The 20,901-nt window shown below is 36.1% G+C and overlaps 1 protein-coding gene across 1 annotated transcript in view; it reads right to left on the bottom strand.

Annotated features, from left to right (window-relative positions):
* LOC145666539 (phenoloxidase 1-like) overlaps positions 1-20,901 on the bottom strand; it is an 817,003-nt gene that overhangs the window by 710,064 nt on the left and 86,038 nt on the right. The gene's annotated exons all lie outside the window — the stretch shown is intronic.

Genomic DNA, 20,901 nt, shown 5'->3' with positions numbered 1-20,901 from the left:
TATCTCCATCAATTTTGAGAAATTTGAATTTTTGATGGCGGGCCAAATTGACGTTAGGTGGTCCCCCACAACTTATTACTGTTTCCAATTCGAATCAAAGCAGTATAAAAAATTTGAATCTAAGGTATACCAATTTATACTACAAAATTTGAATTTGTAGCCACCACCAATTTCGAGAAATTTGATTTTTTGTCGGATCAAGTTGGCCCACACAAGTTATTTTTCTTTTCAATTAGAATCAAAACGGTACCAAAAATTTGAACCCAATATGTATCAATCTGTACCACCAAAAGTAAATTTGTACCCCCAACCATTTAGCGAAATTTGAGTTTTCATTGCTCGGGCCAACTTGGTGTCAAAACTTAGCTCGCGCGACACATTTCTTTTACAAATTCGAATCTAAATGTTACCAAGAATTTGTGCGAAATATGTACCAATTTATAATGTCAAAATTATAATTTCTTCCCACATCAGTTTCTAGAAATCTAAATTTTCTTTGCGGTCTGGGCGGGGACCCCAATCCTTTTTTTGCATTCGAATCGAACGAGCACGCGTAAACAAATTTCCCTTGAATTCGTAAAAATGGCACGAAAAATTTGCATATAACTTGCATCAGCAAAATCATGTACGTCAAATCTTCCAGCGTAAGGGCTTGTTTAGAATTCAAATTAAAATTGTCTAAGAAATTTTTAAACAATTTGTAACAAATAATCGGAAATTGTACCTACACCAATTCAATAAATTTGAACTGTGTCCTCAAATATGTAGATCCATTTGATGTCAAGGTAGTCAGCGCAATCATATTTTTCGTTTTAACTTCGACGTCAGCACTTTGCAATCAAAGTTTTGACTGGTGCCATTGAACATTTTTATCTGGTGTTTATTATTGATGATGACTGAATTTGTACTAATTTCTATCAGCAAAATTAGAATTTAGATTCTTTTATCGAAATGGAGATATGAGTGGATGGTGACGACTTCACAGCAAACTGATCGTCTGAACGAATTCTATAATATAAATTAATATTCTCCGTGATCACAAACGGTTGGACAAAAGAATCACTCACCCATGAAATATTTTGGGGTCCTTAACATGTGTAGATGTTTGATCCTCTCACCCCAAACCAAGTTATACAAAAGCCAATGCTATCTATTTAATTTACCTCCTCCCCAACGAATTGTTTGGAGATAATGCTTTCCTCTATTCTTTCTAGGCCTGTCAGAAGAATACCATCGGGCAGCTTGATCCGACATAAATCATTCAATTTTCTCACAATTGGTGGGCGTACAAATTCTAATTTTTGTGGTACAAATTGGTACATATTGATTACAAATTTTTGGTACAGTTTTGATTTCAATTGGCAAGAAAAATAAGTTGGGCGGACCAGCTTGACCCGCCCTCAACAATAAAAATCATTCGAAATTGGTGAGGGTGCAAATTCTAATTTTGGTGGTAAAAATTGGTACATCTTGGGCAAATTTTTGGTACCGTTTTGATTGGAATTGGAAGGAATAATATGTTGGGGTGGCCAGGTTAACCCATCATCAAAGATTCAAATTGTTCGAAATTAGTGGGGTATAGATTCTAATTTTGGTGGTACAAATTGGTACATATTGGACACACATTGTTTGTTACTGTTTTGGTTCAAATTGGAAAGAAAAATAAACTGAGTTGGACAGCTTGACATCAAGCTCGCCAATCATCAAGAATTCAAATTTTTCGAAATTTATAGGGATACAAATTCTAATTTTGGTGGTACAAATTGGTACATATTGGGTACAAATTTTCGGTAGAGTTTTGGTTTGAATTTGAAATTTGTGCGGGCCAGCTTGACGAGCATGAAATATGAACTGATTTTCACGGAAATAGCTCTGCTGCATTGAAGAGAATCTGGACTTGGTAAATATATTTACAAATAGAAAATGAAAATGTTTACCAATTTTAACAAAATTTTAATAAAATTCGTACGAGGATGTTGTTTAATGTGTCATATGACCATGTTGCAGTTTAAAATAAACAAGTTGATGGCGGACGACAACCTTAAAAACGTCGTAATGTTCTCCCTCCCCACCAACAAACTTTCCCAATTGATTTCGGATCGACTGCATTTACAGTTTCTGAAATATTTAGCTCGGTACAGACTTTGTATTTCACTTTAAAAATATATTTCAGTTACTTTGGACATTTGGACATTTTCCAATATGGCGAATGAAGATGTTGTGGGATTTTAGTATGTTATTTAAATAATCTTCACCAACATCTATGTCAAATTTCAACTTGTTAATAATTACTTTCTAAGTTCAATAAAATTTAAATCAGTTTTACGGCAGTTTTCGGAATTTTAGAATTTAGAGCTAAATACATATTTCTAAAAATATACATTTTATGAAAAATTGTTACTCTATAAAAGATATTGTATTATCTATATTCTATAACACATTATTGTTCTATGTATAAAATTTGAGCTTCATTTGTGCACTACTGAGTCCAGTTTTGGAAGTTGCACGAAAATTGATGCATATTTGTATATTCTGTGCCCTAATATAGGAGAGTCTCTAGATATGCGCTCGAGATGTGCTTCAGATTGGTTTAAGAAATGCTAGTATATTACGAAAACAAGGAAAAGATTCATACCATTCATAAGATTCAGCTCGACCTCGAAATCTGTCGATATCTCACAAGGGACCATTCCGATTTTGTGAATTCAATTGCTGAAAATGATTGCTAGCTCTGGATTCAGCATTAAAAGAAACAGAGAAAAAAGAGTGTTTAGTAACAGACCGTATATAAATAAATGAGGACAAAGTGCGAAGATAGAACATAGAAAATGTCTAGAAACGATATGATAATATTGAAACAAGAAGAGGGATTGAGATCAAATGTTGAATATGAGGAATGTATGTCGAGCTGCACTGAATAGGCATAATGTGAATCATAGGGTACATCAGAAAACAGTGGCGGATCTAGCCCAGGGCCGGGGGCCCTAGTCCCCCAGCTTTTGAGTGATAAATATAGTTTATTATTTATATACTTTTGAAAGTTTATATTATACTCATGATACACTTATCATTGCGTGGGTTCTGGCTGCCCCCAGTTTTTACCTTCTAGATCCGCCCCTGTCTGAAAATCCGCCATGTTGGAATTAACCCAAGAAGAATACATGAGAAAGTGGTCATGTGACACATGGCTTTCGACGCAGGCCGGTCAAAAATTTAGGGGGGGGCCGATCCAACTATACTATATTTCATCACCATATTATAGTTCATTTCCAAGCCTACCGTGAAAATTTTAGGGGGGGCAGCAAAAAATTAGGGAGGGACCCACCCACCCTGGATACGGGCCTGTTTCGACGCACACCGTCTATTAAAATCAATCAATTAACTTACCTGACTCCTTATCCCTGATGGTTGTACGTCGCTCATACAACCGCTGGATGTGTTCTTCTTCCGTCCGTATAAGAATTTCGTAAAATGTTTAACAGACACCGTTCTTCTTCCATCTGACTTCAAAATATATTAACAGGACAACTTCATTAATTTTCTATCACTCACCCACTTTCAGTTTACAGCACCAAGGTTCCAAGCTATGATAAGATATGTTTTCTACAAAGCTGCATATTTGCAAACAGCACCTGGCGCATTCATGACACCTGTAGACTCTGCTTCAATTTCAATACCGACGATAGCTGTGACGAGCCCGATTGTCGTTTTTATCGTTTTTCAAATGTGCCCACTATTATCTCCATTTTGGTATAAACCACACAATTATTCTCACGGTTCATAACAGTTGCTAGACGTCTCAATTAACAGAGGACATCTTGTCACAACTCTTTTATGATACAACAACCAGATTTGGGGATTGCATATTTACATGGCCACAGCTCATATTTCTCACAACGTTACCTAAGACGAAACTTTACACTGTTCTCTGTTTATCGTTCTACAGTAATGGTAAAACGCGGTAACAAACAAAACAGGGGAAAAGTAATAGAGATAAGTAAAGTTGTTTTAAGAACAACAATTACGCTGTAAGGACAAACAAATAATTACGGTAAATGCAACAATCCGTGGCTTTGAGCAAAACTTTATTTGTCTTTAATTTTTCGATTATAAAAGAAAAAATTTCTTTTAGAAACAAATTTATTACGCAATAGCTAACCTTATCTCTCTTCGTTCTGTATTAAGGGTACTAAGAGCGCTGAGAGGGAAATTATGATTTTGTTAGTGTTCTGATAGACTATGGTTTCCATACACCCATGCAATAAACACAAAATAATTAGTAATTTTAAGATGCAACACCTTTCCAAACGGGTATACATAGTATTTCCATAGCAACAGTTAAAGATATGCATTTTGTGTCTGGAAGTGAAGGAAAATGAAGACATAGTGTTGCACTTCTGCAGTATTTTTTTTTCTTTTTTTAACCATACGGGTGTTTCATGGTACATTCAGTTATAACTCTCCTATTTGAGCTTTCTCGTCCGGTATATTTATTAATTTATTTATTTTTTGTATTTCAAGTCCAGAGGCATTGTAGAAGACCTTACGTATGGTTTCACACCTTCCTGCGTCGAGACATAGGAGGTGATGACGTCACAATTTTAAAAAATATATTTTCTTGTATTAAGCCCATGTCCATTACTTTTGGCGGGCTTATTTTTTCACGTTGAAGATTGAAATTTTGCACAAACATTCAGTGCACCGAGTAGTATTTAACAGATTTTTTTTTAGATTTCTTCGTTAAAACAGGGGTGTCCAGAGGGGTTAAAAGTTAAAAAAGGGGATATTTAGACCAAAAAATTCCCTTTTTCGGGATTTTGCTGCCTTAGATACATTATGGAGACATGCGAAGGGTACCGCCTGAAAGGCAGTTCTATTCTGAAGAAAATGATTGGCGGATTATAGTCGCAGGGTAAATAGAGATGTCTCAGGAAAATTTTTACATGAGATCATGGTCTTTTGCGGTAATTTGGGGCATTGTGGGGATTCTTGATAAAATTTCTCCCGCCCTTAGTATTCAAGATAGAAACTTGAAATTTGGCACACACATTCAGTATACCAAGTACTATTTATCAGATTTTTTGAGATCTCTACGTTCACACAGGGCCGTTCTAGAAGAGCCAAAAATGTGAAAAAAAAATTTCACGAAATTTTTCCTTTGACATCACTTTTCCCTCTTCTGGTACATGGTATGGGCATGAAAGTGATACCATTTGAAAGCCAGTTCCATTCTGAAGAGAATGAGGTATGAACTATGATCCTAGAATAAATAGTGACGATGCAGCAGCTGTTTGACTGAAAGTCGAAAAAATACCCAGAAAACCCGGTTCCCGTAAGGGTTAAATGTTGTTCGCAATTTGTTCAAATGCTATCCAAAGTTTTGTTGTTGTTTGTTATTTTATTTACTACTGTTGAATATAGATGTTAATGTAATGTATTTACACACAAATAATAATATTTTATCAGCAGTTTCCATATCGTATCTTATATCTTTTCATTACTTTACGCATCCCCACAATGCCCACAATTTCCACGTTAATGTCTGATATTTATTACTAATAATCAGGGTGTAAAAGTGAGGGGAACGTAGGCGGACACCGTTACCCAGCTTCCAAAAACTATCTATGTCGTTAAAAATTAATATCTATGGCGTCCCCACTTCCTAAAAAAATTAATTACAATGGGCAAAGATAGGCACAGAGCACAGCGAGATCTCATGCGGCCCTTACTTTTCAGATCCACTTTTACCCATGCAAATAATACTTAGTCATATTTAAACATAATTAATTGAATTACCTTATAACAAAATATCTCCATAAGAGTATCCGGTTTCCTATTACTACAGTTTTAATTATTTATTCATTACTAAGCAACCCTATTGCCGAAATATGTTGTTTTACTGTAGACAAACTATAATTTGTGGCATGTTGAATTTGATTCCTCGTTAATTGTGAGGACACAAAACTATCGGCATTTACTGACGGAGCAGAACTCACAGGAAACGATGATGATATTTCTTCAAAATAAGTTCGTGGCGTACGAAGTTAATGCTAATTCGAAACTTTGAATTTTTACTTTCCGTGAGGGAACAACATGAAACACCGACATCTTCTGATTGTACAAAACTCGTAGAAGACACTGGTGTTCTTAATTCTTCATTACGAATTGGTGACTACCAAGTTAATGATAATTCGGCATTTTCAATTCGGAATTTCTCATTAACTGTGAGGGTACAAAAAGAAATTGGCATTTTCTGTGGGTGCAAAACTTGTACAAAACGCTGGTGTTCTTGGTTCTTCAATACGAAATGGTGGCGTTCCAAGTTAATGGAAATTCGGCATTTTGAATTCGGAATTTCTCATTAACGGTGAGGGTACAAAATAAAATATCAGCATTTTCTGAGGGTGCAAAACTCGTAGAAGACTGTGGTGTTCTTAATTCTTCAGTACAAAATAGTGGCGTTCCAAGTTAATGGTAATTCGGCATTTTGAATTCGGAATTTCTCATTAACGGCGAGGGTACAAAATGAAATATCTACATTTTCTGAGGGTGCAAAACTCGTAGAAGACGCTGGTGTTCTTAATTCTTCAGTACGAAATATTGGCGTTTCAAGTTAATGGTAATTCGGCATTTTGCATTTGGAATTTCTCATTAACGGTGATGGTACAAAATAAAATATCGACATTTTCTGAGAGTGAAAAACTCGTAGAAGACGCTGGTGTTCTTAATTCTTCAGTACAAAATAGTGGCGTTCCAAGTTAATGGTAATTCGGAATTTTGAATTCGGAATTTCTCATTAACGGTGAGTGTACAAAATGAAATATCGACAATTTCTGAGGGTAGAAACTCGTAGAAGACGCTGGTGTTCTTAATTCTTCAGTACGGAATTTTGGCGTTCCAAGTTAATGGTAATTCGGCATTTTGAATTCGGAATTTCTCGGTAACTGTGGGAGTACAAAATGAAATATTGGTATTTTCGGAAGGTGCAAAACGTACTTTATCTTATGGCAAGTTGAAACTTAAATTTTGCTTTTGTCGCAAATTTCGAATTTTGAATTTTGAATTTTGAAATGTTATTTTCTCGGTTAGGGTGATGGTACAAAATTTTTGAAAGAGGTTGCAAAACTGTGCAAAACTACTAGATGATGATTGTATTGTTTAATGTTGGAAATGAGTTAGTGGCTGAAATACCATTAACTTGGAACACCATTTCTAATGTTGAATTTCTCAGTAATGGTGAGGATACAAAATTTTTAAAGCAAGGTGCATAATGGTGCAAAATGGGTGCAAAATGATGAGATATAAAACAATGAATTTTAGGATGGTGGTGTTCCAATTTAACCCTTATCCTGCAACCGGGGCCTCCCAGGCCCAGTAGCTTCATTTTTCTAAAATTTCTCAATAACCATACATATTTCGAAGATATAAAATACTGAATTCTTCTATCTTTCGTCGAAGTTAAAATCATGAACATATCGAGTTGGTAAAACTTTTTTTTTTTTAATTTGAAAATCTTTTCCTGACGTAACGGGGCAACCGGGGCCTAGGAGGCCCCGTATAACTTTAGTGAAATTCCTGTCAAATATTAGATCGAATTGTCACATAATTATATATTGAACACGTGACTATTGTAACCTTTTGTCGGAACAATATGCGGCAACAGACATTGAATTTTGAGTGTTCTGCACTTAAAATATATACTGGGCCTGACAGGCCCCGGTTGCCCGTTTACGTTACAAAACTGTCTGGACCGGATTTGCTATTCTGCTTGGTCGGCTTACAAAAGCGTGACACAAAGTTTCGCTGCTTGACAAAAATATATACCGGTACATTCTAGACTAGTCTGAACAGTAAGTGACAATTGATTTTGTGTATTCTGCACTTAAAATATATACTGGGCCTCACAGGCTCCGGTTGCCCATTTTCGTTACAAAAATGTCTTGCCCGGACAAGGGTTAATGGAGCTTATTAATTTTGTAAGACGAATGTAATCATTACCAATAGTTTTATTAACCTATATAATCTGTATAACGTATACACTATAAAACACTGTAATTAGGCCTGTGCCTGTTGTGTTATATGTCAATAAATCAATAAATCATTCATATGCAAGACTATCCGAGCACACACACTTACAGCAAGATGTGTAGCTGGAATCAGAAGTTATTGAAGCTTGCCATAAAATAGACAACACTATGCAAAACTTAGAATCAAAAAGTAGAACAGCAAAGCTTTGGATACATCTTCTAAAATATATAGATCTTATTTTGAAATTCATTTATGCAGAAAGAACAGGTAACTGGGATATGTATCTGACTACGACAGAAAAATGCTTCCATTTTTCCATGCTGCTGGCATTTATCTTATGTAAAGTCTGCTCATTTATATGTCCAAAAAATGGGTCCATTAAGTTGTAGTGTTACATCTTTAAATTTGAATTTTAAGTAGTTCAGAATTTTGTTCATTTTTCGTCGATTATTGTCCACCCAAGAAAAAATTTCTAACATTCAAATAAACGAGAAAAGGCAATTTCAAAATGTGAGGCACTTCGATCACCTGTAGTGCGACATCTCCAAATTCGAATTTTAACTACCTCAGAATTTTATGCAATTTTTGACCATTCGTGCCCGCCGAAGACTCCGCATCAAAAAAATTGCCACAGCTAACGCCGTACGGTTAGGCCACCCAATATACACCTTCTTATCCCATAATCGTGTCAAGTAAACACACCCATTCTCTCTCCTCCTTTCTTCTCTCCAATACTAAAATTAGCTAACAACATGGACGTAATTCTAACTTCAAACTACACAAGTATCAATTTCTACAAAATGAAATAACGAAACCGAGACGAAACAAGATTCATAGGTTGATGTAGAGAGAAACTGAAACACACAATAAAAATTGAAACCAATGAATATCTATTACACAGAGATTCAGAAATGAGGCAGAGAAAGAGAAATAGAAGATGAGAAAAGAAGAAAAAGAAAAGGGAGAACAGATAAAATTGTGGAATTCAAACGTAGTAAGAAGAGAACCTAACATTCTAATGTTCCGTTTCCAGAAATCCAACAGTAATATAGAAATAACGTTTGTTTTCACATATTTTTTCAGAACTATTCTAATATAAAGAGGATGTTTTAACATTCATTATGTGACTTTCATAATGTATGGCACACTCAATTTCAAGTAGAACTGTAGATCTCCGAGACACATCTAGGATAATGTCAAAAGTTTACCACAAATGTTTTTTTTTTCGCGTGGTTCGATTGCAAAGTCCGTGGTGTTCACTAGAAGTACTGATCCAAAATACATTCTAATAAACCCAGTAGGTAGCGTTAGTCATATCCTCCATTTCAGACTACCAATGCAAATTGAACAACAAAGTAAACAAAAACAAAAAAAAAACACGAAACGGAAAGAAAAGAGAAAGAAAGACAGAAAGAAAGCGAAAATTGAAAAGTTCTATTCTACTGCTAAATTTCTATGACAAATACCCTCTATTAAAAGTTCAAACTGTATCGTAGTGAAAAGTTACAAATGTTCGAAAGGAAAAGTTTATGTTCTTCATAGATGTAGCATGTTTCAAATTTCAACGTGAATAAAGTACATTGAATTATAGAATGGGAACAAATTTTGTGTGGAACTAGTATAAATAAAATTTTGTTTTCACATAACCAAAGATGTTACCATTTGCTAGTTTTTCTTAAGTTTTATCTGTTTCGAACACACAGCATTAATTTCATCTCTTCCGGATATAACGTAATTTTCAAAGATAGAATGAACACACTGAGAGATCAAACGGATTGTCGTGTCAGTCGAATGATGTTGGTTCCGTTATAGACTACCACTGGGTCGAGGATTCACATCCGTAGTGATCCGATAATTCAACTAACACTCGGTAACCCATAGGATAAAAAAGAGATTTTAGTTATTCCCTTGTGTCTAAACAGTATTTCTGTCAGAAATGACCAGGACCAAGAGCACGAAAAGCACGACGAAGAAGTTCCCAGATAATTAGATTCTGCAAACCAGGTATATCGGTCTCTTGCTCAGTTTTAACTTTGGAATATGAAGTGCGTGTGTGAGAAAGAGGGAGAGAGGGGAGAAGAGAAAGATGCAAAGACAGGATAGGGAAACGTCAAGAAAGAGAGAGAGGGGTGGGACAAATATAAATATGAAACATACTTATCATTGCAGTGTACGATGTAGAACGCACACACTGTTTACTCGAACTTTTACCAGTGATGCGTTGTCAGTTCTCCATCAGAAGATGAATCTCTGATTGAAACCATTACTTTGTGCGAAAAATCACACCTCATGGGGAATCGAACCAAGATGCTCCATTTGGAAGTCTGGCACGTTACCACTACACCACCGATTGATTTAACCAAACTTTGTTTAACAAATGGTGTAATGTTTTTTTCCGAGAACGATAACACGAAAAGTGTATACTGCAGATCAATTATGTCTTTGGAATGTACTGGTAATTCCTTTCCCAACCAACATTTGTAAAGCGTATCTATCATGATACAAGTGTTTGCTTCCACATTCTTATGTATTGCTTGTCCAGTATAAGTCGATTCTGAACAATCACTTTGTAGAAAAAATAACTTTGGCGTGAACAGGATATGAAGCCATGTTGGATACCTATATTATTCGTAGGGCCATTACATCACCCCTACACTACCATATCACCCGAAATTAGAAGCCAAATATTACTTACTTTAGCCCTTATCTTTAGAACGAACAAAAGTGCACAATGAAATTGATTTATTCGACGGGCTAGAGAGAAGTTAGTGCCCACTAATAAACGAAAGAACATACAATCTAGGAAAAATTACAGAGATAAAACATATTTTGCAGTAATGTCGTCCTGCAAGTTCTAAAGTATATTATTAATTATTATTATTATTATTATTATTATTATTATTATTATTATTATTATTATTATTATTATTAATAATAATAATAATAATAATAATAATAATAATAATAATAATAATAATAAGTGTTCACATTCACAGTATAGTAGTCTATTCTTATTCTTATTCTTCTTCTTCTTATTATTATTATTATTGCTATTAGCATCAATTACCCGCTACAATTATTATTATTATTAGCATCAATTAGAATGCGATGAATTATGAAAAAATAGTAGTATAGTCCGTTACTCAGTCACTGTTTAATATTACTAAAGCGCTCTTTGATATGGGTCATTTTCGATTATTTTTATATGTCACCCTCTCTCCCGACACTATGTTGTGGGGCACGGCATCTGCAGTGTCATTGTTGATCTCAGTGAGCCGGAAAACTATGAATTCGACAGTGGTTATTTCGATCATTCTTATGTCGCCCTTTTCTCCAAGTTGAGGGGCTGAATTTAGATTTAAACAGCATCAGATGTGTCACTGTTAATCTCAGCGACCCAAAAAATTATAGATTCGCCACTTATACCTGCCATTTTTCGTTAATTTTTAAATGTTGCTCCCTCCCCATCTCTTAAGGTTTGACAAAGTGATATGACAGAAACCATCTCGGGTTCGAACTTCATCTAGGTTGAAAATTTGATCGAGATTGGTTTGGTGGTTCAAGAGTTTTATTTATTTTTATATATTTCCCTCTCCAATTCTCCTCCCATGGAAGTTATAAAAGGTGCCTTCCATTTTAACTCAGGCAAATATATATATATATATATATATATATATATATATATATATATATATATATATATATATATATATATATATATATATATATATATATATATAAAATTGTACCATCACCATCTCAGATATTGTTGAAACTTTTTTTATAGCAACTAGACATGTTTTTAAGAGACCCATATTTTTTTTTTGTTTTGTCGAAAAAAAATTTTCAGGCCAAGTAATGGGCCATCAAAGACGGGGAGTACAATTTATGAATTGTAGAAGACATGGAAATGGTCAACTTCGGAGCCTCACCATTCAGCTATGGAGACAGGTAGAGTTATAATTCTTATTGTGGTATATACATACGGATATAAATAAAGTATATTTTATTATAGTTTGGTTTGCGCATGCGTATCTTTTTGTAAATAAATTAACAAATGAACGTCAATTTATCTGAAAAGTCGAAGTTTGCGAATTTTTTCGAGCACTTCCAGTGCGAATTTTAAAATTCTTTTTTCGCGGTTGGTAAGACCTGGTTACCCGCTTTCCGAAAAAAAAAATTGTATCGCTTATGTGTGCAACCGTTTCGTCGCAAAAAATTCGAGAATTTGTAAAATTTTCAAAAATCGTCATTTTTGGGCGCCATTTTCTCGAAAACACCATCCTTTAAAATTCTGAAATTTTGGCAGATGGTTCAGCTTTACATGAGTAATAAACACACCAAATACCATTCTCGACCAATGCTTCATGAATTAACTGCAGCCTTTTAAAGTTAGCAAAGTTTCGTTAACTTTGATGTCACAGTTAGCAACACTGGGAACAATAAAAGTGCAATGATTTGATGATGTTTGTGGTTCACATTCATTAAATGAAGAATAAAAGGTTTTCTTGACTGTTTTTTTTTTTTTTTTTTTTTTTTTTTTTTTTTTTTTTTTTTTTTTAATATTTTGATCAAGAAGGCTCTCTGAAATAGTAAAATGAGCCTCCACGTACTCCTCCGTTTTCTTAAACCGAAATAATCTGAGGTGGAAATTATGATTACGAAAGGCACAAATTTCAAGTTCACTTACTTAAAATGGTCTTCGGAAACAAAATTTCACTTATTTCTTTTCTTTTTTACATGAACCAATCATTTGCTTGGTTGGTGTCTTCTTCGCTAATAGCATGTAACCGTGAAGGTGCTCCAATAGGCGTTGGCTCACGCACAACTTGTCCAGGAGTGGATCTAGGGAGAAGAAACTTTTTTATTTTATATATAAATAAAACCGATCTCAGATTTTGGAGCTCTTAAAAGTAGCTCTAAGTAGCAGTATTACCCCCCTCCCTTCCAGAAGTCCAACCTGGATCCGCCCCTGCGTAGCACATTGTCGATAGTCACAAATGCTGAAGGTCCATGTGGAAGCATAAACAGCACTTCAACTTCACGTAATTCATGATTTATTCATAATATTTCTGCTACGCACCACTGGTTATCATACATATATGTATGTAACAAAAGTTCCTTTTTGCAGATTTCTTTAATCTACACTTTGAATTGCAGAAGTTCGATTTTGGGGGAAGCATGAAGTTAGTTCATGGTGACCCGTTACTGCCATAAAAACTTCGCCATTTTCCGAAAGCCAAAGATGACTTCGTTGAATATCAGTTACCGGTCGCATACTTTCCCTTTTTTTTTTTCCGGAAGTCGTCGAATTCAGTTCCAGTCAACAAAACGAAAGTAATACCCGGAGTTTGTACTTGCACTATATTCACGAATTCTCCTGCGGTTTTAGTGGGGGCGCGGTGGCTCAGTGATAGAGCGTTCACCTCCGGTGCTTGGGGTCCCTGGTTCGATCCCAGATCGCGCCCTGTGAGCTTTGCGGTGGACAAACACCGTGCTCGTGGGTTTTCTCGGGGTTATATCGTTTCCTCCCACTTTCTGCATTCCACCATTCATTCATTTCTCATAATCACCGTCTCCTTTAGCCTAACCGGCATAAGCGTCGGACGTAAAACTTGAAGATTTCATTTCATTTCTGCGGTTTTAACACGGTGTATCTGTATTTGCCTAAGGTTATGCCGAGTTGCCACATTCTTTACACCTCTTCCCCCCTCAATACCGTCGCAGATACCCTTGCATGGCCGGTTTCACTGCAAAACCACTGCTTTATCGGACCTGTCTGCATCTCGAACATCTGAAAGCGATTTTTAAAGTGGGATGCAGCACCATCAGAAATCACTGACACGGTTTGGGAAATTGTAGACACTTATTTTCTCGTATTCAAACCTTTTTCTGTAAAATATATTTTCGGTTTTCTTCGAGTATTTTTAGAATCTTGTCTATGGCTATGAGTACATGAGCCGAATCGTGTGTTTTATCGTCGTTTATTACAACAAAACTGTCAGTTGATTCATATTCCGGTGATAACTCTGAATTTCACTTTGCAGAATAACAGTCCAGTTTTCAGCGAATTCCACATGAAGTAAAATAGAATTTGTATCTTGAAATTTTATACGGTGCTTTTCGGTAGCAATTAATTCTCTTTGGATTTTCTTGATGTAGTCATGAATTACAATTCTTACAGTAAAGCAGCAATGTACGATACGAAAACAGAAAGTGGCACAGGTTTTTCAACGAGATCATTGTTTTCCCATATGGCATACGTAACACTTTCATTTTCATCAGGATCAATAATTAAAGACTCCACACTTATTCCTTACACTCCAGGACATTCGCCACATTCTTGAAGAAGACAGTTGTCATTTTCTACGGATCATACTACTAAAGGAAATAGGTCACTCATGACAGCTTCAATACAGGCTACACCTTTGATTTGTAACAACGCAGTAGCAGCTAACTTAAAATTTGCACAATACACACACACACATACACACTTCCCTCGCAGGTAGCGGACTGACACACTTTAGTCGAATACTGTAAAATTCCGAGTGACCCATTCTTATGTTGGAATTGTTCTGTTTAAAAAGTCAGTAAATTTCTTTGGAACGCGTAAGAAAACGTTTCGATTTTTTTTTAACTTTTTGTCTTTTTTCGATCACTAATGACACCGCACTGAATTGAGACTTTGTCTGGAACATTCCAAATCATCACTGAGGTAATAGTTCAGACTTTTTGTAGATCATCAGAATTTATTGGATGGCCATTTCAAGTAAAGTTAAAATTTGTGCGTTTCGTAATCATAATTTGCACCTCACATTATTTCGCTTTAAGAAAACGGAGGAGTACGTGGAGGCTCATTTTACTATTTCAGAGAGCCTTCTTGATCAAAATATTAAAAAAAAAAAAAAAAAAAAAAAACAGTCAAGAAAACCTTTTATTCTTCATTTAATGAATGTGAACCACAAACATCATCAAATCATTGCACTTTTATTGTTCCCAGTGTTGCTAACTGTGACATCAAAGTTAACGAAACTTTGCTAACTTTAAAAGGCTGCAGTTAATTCATGAAGCATTGGTCGAGAATGGTATTTGGTGTGTTTATTACTCATGTAAAGCTGAACCATCTGCCAAAATTTCAGAATTTTAAAGGATGGTGTTTTCGAGAAAATGGCGCCCAAAAATGACGATTTTTGAAAATTTTACAAATTCTCGAATTTTTTGCGACAAAACGGTTGCACACATAAGCGATACAATTTTTTTTTCGGAAAGCGGGTAACCAGGTCTTACCAACCGTGAAAACAGAATTTTAAAATTCGAACTAAAAGGGCTTGAAAAAAATTTGCAAACTTCGACTTTTCAGATAAATTGACGTTCATTTGTTAATTTATGTACAAAAACATACGTATGCGCAAACCAAACTATAATAAAATATACTTTATTTATATCCGTATGTACATACCACAATAAGAATTATAACTCTACCTGTCTCCATAGCCGAATGGTGAGGCTCCGAAGTTGACCATTTTCCATGTCTTCTACAATTCATAAATTGTACTCCCCGTCTTTGATGGCCCATTACTTGGCGGGAAATTTTTTTTTCGACAAAACAAAAAAAATATGGGTCTCTTAAAAACATGTCTAGTTGCTATAAAAAAGTTTCAACAATATCTGAGATGGTGATGGTACATGCTCTGCCTGAATTGAAATGTAAGGCACCAAAAATCATCTCAGGCCCGAACCTCACCTATGGTAAAAATTTACTCGAGATTGATCCTTTGTTTCACGAGTTATGAAGTTTTATTTATACTTTTTAACTCCTCCCTCCCCTCAACCCTAAGTTATATCGTCTAAGTAAATAGATAAATACCATCTTAGACCCGAACCTCACCTATGTTGAAAATTGAATGCAGATCGTTTATGTGGTTCAAGAGTGATGAACTTTAAAAGACAGTCACTTTCATTTTTTTTTTTTTTTTTTTTTTTGCATATATATCTCCCCATCTCCGGCCCCTGCGTTGCAATAACAAACTGAAATGATAAAAGTTGTTCTAGATCAGAACCTTATCTTTCTTCAAAGTTTGATAGAGAACGGTTTGGTGGTTCAAGAGTTATTACGTCTTATTCATTTTTATACCGGGTAAGGCATTTAAAACTGTTTTTTTGAATATCTGGAAAACTACAAATCGGATTTTGAAAAAGTTGTAATAAAAGTTGTTCGTCTCGAAAAGCGACATCCAACGATACCACACTCGACCCCCTGCCCCCACCCCCCGGGGCGGGAGGGGGGGAAACTTTGAAATCTTAAATAGGAACCACCATTTTTTATTCCATATTCTGATTCTCCGTGAAAAATACGTAACTTTTGTACTAAACATTTTTTTAGTTGCGTGATAGATGGCGCTGTAATCGACAAAAATCAAAATGGCTCACAAACATTTGAAAAATGAGGCATTTAAAACTGTTTTTTTTTTTGAATATCTGGAAAACTACAAATCGAATTTTAAAAAAGTTGTAATAAAAGTTGTTCGCCTTGAAGGGGGACATCCAATGATACCCCACTCGACCCCCTGCACCCACCCCTTGCGGCGGGAGGGGGGGCAGCTATGAAATCTTGAATAAAAACGCCTATTATTTACTCCATATTCTGATTCTCCGTGAAAAATACGTAACTTTTGTATTGAACATTTTTTTCGTTACGTGATAGATGGCGCTGTAATCGACAAAAATCAAAATGGCTCACAAACGAAAAATGTGGCATTTAAAACTGTTTTTTTGAATATATGAAAAACTACAAATCGGATTTTGAAAAAGTTGTAATAAAAGTTGTTCGCCTCTAAAAGGGACATCCAATGATACCAAACTCGACCCCCTGCCCCCATCCCTTGGGGGCAAGAGGGGGGGCAACTTTGAAATCTTAAATAGGAACCCCCATTTTTTATTCCATATTCTGATTTCCCGTGAAAAAGTACGTAACTTTTGTATTGAACATTTTTTTCGTTGCGTGATAGATGGCGCTGTAATCGACAAAACTCAAAATGGCTCACAAACCTTTGAAAAATGATGCATTTAAAACTGTTTGTTTGAATATCTGGAAAACTACAAATCGTATTTTTAAAAAGTTGTAATAAAAGTTGTTCGCCTCGAAGGGGGACATCCAGTGATACCACACTCGAAACCCTGCCCCCACCCCCCGGGGGCGGGAGGGGTGCAACTTTAAAATCTTAAATAGGAACCCCCATTTTTATTCCATATTCTGATTCTCCGTGAAAAAATACGTAACTTTTGTATTGAACATTTTTCTCGTTGCGTGATAGATGGCGCTGTAATCGACAAAAATCAAAATGGCTCACGAACATTTGAAAAATGAGGCATTTAAAACTGTTATTTTTTTTTTTTGAATATCTGGAAAACTACAAATCGGATTTTTAAAAAGATGTAATAAACGTTGTTCGCCTTGAAGGGGGACATCCAATGATACCACACTCGACCCCCTGCCAACATCCCTTGGGGCGGGAGGGGGGCAGCTTTGAAATCTTGAAAAGAAAGCCCTATTTTTTATTCCAATTCTGATTCTCCGTGAAAAAATACGTAACTTTTGTATTGAACATTCTCTTTGTTGCGTGATAGATGGCGCTGTAATCGACAAAAATCAAAATGTCTCACAAACGAAAAATGTGGCATTTAAAACTGTTTTTTTTTTTTTGAATATATGAAAAACTACAAATCGGATTTTGGAAAAGTTGTAATAAAATTTGTTCGCCTCAAAAAGGGACATCCAATGATACCACACTCGATCCCCTGCCCCCACCCCCCGGGGGCTGTATGGGGGGCAATATTGAAATCTTAAATAGGAACCCCATTTTTATACCATATTCTGGTTCTCCATGAAAAAATACGTAACTTTTGTATTAAACATTTTGTCGTTGCGTGATAGATGGCGCTGTAATCGAAAAAAATCAAAATGACACAAATTTGAAAAATGAGGCATTTAAAACTTTTTTTTAATATCTGGAAAACTACAAATCGGATTTTGGAAAAGTTGTAATGAAAGTTGTTCGCCTCGAAGGGGGACATCCAATGATACCAAACTCGACCCCCTGCCCCCATCCTTTGGGGGTAAGAGGGGGGGGGGGCAACTTTGAAATCTTAAATAGGAACACCAATTTTTTATTCCATATAGTGATTTCCCGTGAAAAAATACGTAACTTTTGTATTGAACATTTCTCTCGTTGCGTGATAGATGGCGCTGTAATCGACAAAACTCAAAATGGCTCACAAACATTTGAAAAATGATGCATTCAAAACTGTTTTTTTCAATATCTGGAAAACTACAAATCGTATTTTTAAAAAGTTGTAATAAAAGTTGTTCGTCTCGAAGGGGGACATCCAGTGATACCACACTCGACCCCCTGCCCCCACCCCCCCGGGGGCGGGAGCGGTGCAACTTTAAAATCTTAAATAGGAACCCCCATTTTTAATTCCATATAGTGATTCTCCGTGAAAAAATACGTAACTTTTGTATTGAACATTTTTTCGTTGCGTGACAGATGACGCTGTAGACAAAAATAAAAAAAATGAAATCTTTAAATTTTACGTCCCACGGTTATGCCGGTTAGGCTAAAGGAGACGGTGATGATGAGTAATGAATGAAATGGTGGAATGAAGAAAGTGGGAGGAAACGGGAGAACCCCCGAGAAAACCCACGCACACGGTGTTTGTCCACCACAAAGTTCACTTGGCGGGGGCTGGGATCGAACCCGGGACCCCAAGCACCAGAGATGAACGCTCTACCAGTGAGCCAATGCGGCCCCAAAAGTCAAAATGATACAAATTTGAAAAATGAGGCATTTAAGTGTTTTTTTGAATATCTGGAAAACTACAAATCGGATTTTGGAAAAGTTGTAATAAAAGTTGTTCGCCTCGAAGAGGGACATCCAATGATACCAAACTCGACCCCCTGTCCCCAACCCTTGGGGGCGGGAGGGGGGGAAACTGAAATCTTAAATAGGAACCCCCATTTTTTATTCCATATTCTGATTTCCCGTGAATAAATACGTAACTTTTGTATTGAACATTTTTTTTTCGTTGCGTGATAGATGGCGCTGTAATCGACAAAACTCAAAATGGCTCACAAACATTTGGAAAATGATGCATTTAAAACTGTTTTTTTGAATATCTGGAAAACTACAAATCGTATTTTAAAAAAAAGTTGTAATAAAAGTTGTTCGTCTCGAAGGGGGACATCCAGTGATACCACACTCGACCCCCTGCCCCCACCCCCGGGGGCGGGACGGGTGCAACTTTAAAATATTAAATAAAAACCCCCATTTTTTATTCCATATTCTGATTCTCCGTGAAAAAATACGTAACTTTTGTATTGAACATTTTTTCGTTGCGTGACAGATGACGCTGTAGACAAAAATAAAAAAAATGAAATCTTTAAGTTTTACGTCCCACGGTTATGCCGGTTAGGCTAAAGGAGACGGTGATGATGAGTAATGAATGAAATGGTGGAATGAAGAAAGTGGGAGGAAACGGGAGAACCCCCGAGAAAACCCACGCACACGGTGTTTGTCCACCACAAAGTTCACTTGGCGGGGGCTGGGATCGAACCCGGGACCCCAAGCACCAGAGATGAACGCTCTACCAGTGAGCCAATGCGGCCCCAAAAGTCAAAATGATACAAATTTGAAAAATGAGGCATTTAAGTGTTTTTTTTGAATATCTGGAAAACTACAAATCGGATTTTGGAAAAGTTGTAATAAAAGTTGTTCGCCTCGAAGGGGGACATCCAATGATACCAAACTCGACCCCCTACCCCCAACCCTTGGAGGCGGGAGGGGGGGCAACTTTGAAATCTTAAATAGGAACCCCTATTTTTTATTCCATATTCTGATTTCCCGTGAAAAAATACGTAACTTTTGTATTGAACATTTTTTCGTTGCGTGATAGATGGCGCTGTAATGGACAAAAATCAAAATGACACATATTTGAAAAATGGGGCATTTAAAATTGTTTTTTTTGAATATCTGGAAAACTACAAATCGGATTTTGGAAAAGTTGTAATAAAAGTTGTTCGCTTCGAAGGGGGACATCCAATGATACCAAACTCGACCCCCTGCCCCCATCCCTTTGGGGCAAGAGGGGGGGCAACTTTGAAATCTTAAATAGGAACCCCAATTTTTTATTCCATATTCTGATTTCCCGTGAAAAAATACGTAACTTTTGTATTGAACATTTTTCTCGTTGCGTGATAGATGGCGCTGTAATCGACAAAACTCAAAATGGCTCACAAACATTTGAAAAATGATGCATTTAAAACTGTTTTTTTGAATATCTGGAAAACTACAAATCGTATTTTTAAAAAGTTGTAATAAAAGTTGTTCGTCTCGAAGGGGGACATCCAGTGATAACACACTCGACCCCCTGCCCCCAACCCCCGGGGGCGGGAGGGGTGCAACTTTAAAATCTTAAATAGGAACCCCCATTTTTTATTCCATATTCTGATTCTCCGTGAAAAAATACGTAACTTCTGTATTGAACATTTTTCTCGTTGCGTGATAGATGGCGCTGTAATCGACAAAAATCAAAATGGCTCACGAACATTTGAAAAATGAGGCATTTAAAACTTTTTTTTTTTTTTTTTTTGAATATCTGGAAAACTACAAATCGGATTTTTAAAAAGATGTAATAAAAGTTGTTGGCCTTGAAGGGGGTCATCCAATGATACCCCACTCGACCCCCTGCCCCCATCCCTTGGGGCGGGAGGGGGGCAGCTTTGAAATCTTGAAAGGAAAGCCCTATATTTTATTCCAATTCTGATTCTCCGTGAAAAAATACGTAACTTTTGTATTGAACATTCTTTTTGTTGCG

This window comes from Thermobia domestica, chromosome 12 (assembly GCF_964235325.1).
Source record: "Thermobia domestica chromosome 12, izTheDome1.hap1.1, whole genome shotgun sequence".
Taxonomy (NCBI): Eukaryota; Metazoa; Arthropoda; class Insecta; order Zygentoma; family Lepismatidae; genus Thermobia; species Thermobia domestica.
This window is presented reverse-complemented; position numbering and strand designations above follow the sequence as displayed.